At 38.9% G+C, this 1,701-nt stretch overlaps 1 pseudogene; it reads right to left on the bottom strand.

Annotated features, from left to right (window-relative positions):
• Positions 1–847: 847 nt before the first annotated feature.
• LOC122937218 lies at positions 848–1,009 on the bottom strand (annotated as a pseudogene).
• Positions 1,010–1,701: the final 692 nt, after the last annotated feature.

The raw sequence follows: 1,701 nt of genomic DNA, 5'->3' as shown, positions 1-1,701 counted from the left end.
GTAGAGTCACATAAACACTTGCAGCACACAGTAACTTGACATATGCAGATGTCTTCATCGTTATATTATCTGACTTAGGCTATTGACGATGCCGCTGAGGTGAAACGCACGTCGAGGTTTTGCGCTTAGGGCTATTACATCCATCTGGGCTTGGTCATGACGTCAGGTACGTCCCAGGATTCAAGTGTCTATTAAGACACCATTATAGACACTGCCATATACAGCTTCTGTATTAGGCCTATGTTATTGATCAGGCTATACAGGCATACTATTGTGTGCTGTGTGTAGATTAGGCTGTGGATACTTTGGTACCAGGCATTATATATATATATATATATATCTATGTTGTTGATGGTTTCCATGGACGCTGACCGTGGATCGCACTAACATCCATGAATTTCTCTTGAAGCAATTGCAGTATATTATGTAATTCCCCACTGGGGTGTGTATACTTTATACTATACACCTCTTTGGTGCACATTGGATGTTTGTGTTTCACAGCACGGATCTGGTACCCGATAAGTGCTTATCAGCCTTGTGGGGATACATGATAGTCCAGTGGAATATATGCCCTTTGCTTCTCTGTATACTTTTTCCATCTTGCCCTTTCTCTCTCTATTTTTTACATAATAAAGTGATATGAATTTGGATATATTATCTCCACTGGCTTTTTTGTTAGGCCCCATTCAGACAACCATATGGCCTCTGTGCCAGTGTTGTGGACATTGACTTTAATAGCCCGCAATCTGCAGCATATGGTAAAATATAGGACATGCTCTATCTTTTGCTACGTGGAGGCAAAGACCCAGAAGTCCATGAAAGAACTTTCAAGTGTTTCATTTTTTTTTTTTTGTGCACCAGGTCAATGCATGGAGTGGACAGAGCAAGCTCTTTTTCCATTTCCTTGTTTGAAAAATTATTTAATATATGGTCCTCAGAGATGTATCAGATATTGAACTGATAAGAACAGATACTACACTTGATCTTAGCCAAAAGGCAGAGGAGCGATCTTTCAAGTGTTTCTGTGGGATTCTAATCCATGCCTTGGCACTGAAAAAGATAAGACATGTCCTATCTTTTTCTGTACGTTGCTGATCTTGGACCCATTGAAGTCAATGGTTCCACACTGCAGCAAGGAGTTCACACAGTCGGTGCCCATATATTGCTGACCCACAGTTTCCAGTCTGCAACAAGGGCACAGCAGCCATACAGTCATCTGAAACAGGCCTTAATGTGTTAAAAAAACTAAAACACATTACAACAATACAATAAATTGCTTTAAAGTGACCATCCTAACACAGCTGGTGTAAAAATATTGCTAGCTAAATCTATAAAAAATATATATTAACACTACAGGACAGCACATTTATTTTAATTCACGCCAGTTTTTTGGCATTGAGACAAAACTCTATGGCAGATAGGAGGCTACCATAGATTTTAATCTGTCACTTGGCATGCTGGAGGATTGACAAATCTAAGAGAGGCCTACGCCTCTGCATAAATTTGCTGCACCCCTCAGTTATGCAGGGGAATCATGATTGTCATGGAAAACACCGGTCTTGATAAATGTCACCCTATATTCTTCTCAATGAAATGTACTATAATTGTACAAAGGTAAACCTATGAAAACCTAAATATATTTGATATACAAGTAATTGTACTAAACCAAAAAATACAAATAGAGATGAGGGAATTTTTAAA

Source organism: Bufo gargarizans, chromosome 4 (genome assembly GCF_014858855.1).
Source record: "Bufo gargarizans isolate SCDJY-AF-19 chromosome 4, ASM1485885v1, whole genome shotgun sequence".
Classification (NCBI taxonomy): Eukaryota; Metazoa; Chordata; class Amphibia; order Anura; family Bufonidae; genus Bufo; species Bufo gargarizans.
This window is presented reverse-complemented; position numbering and strand designations above follow the sequence as displayed.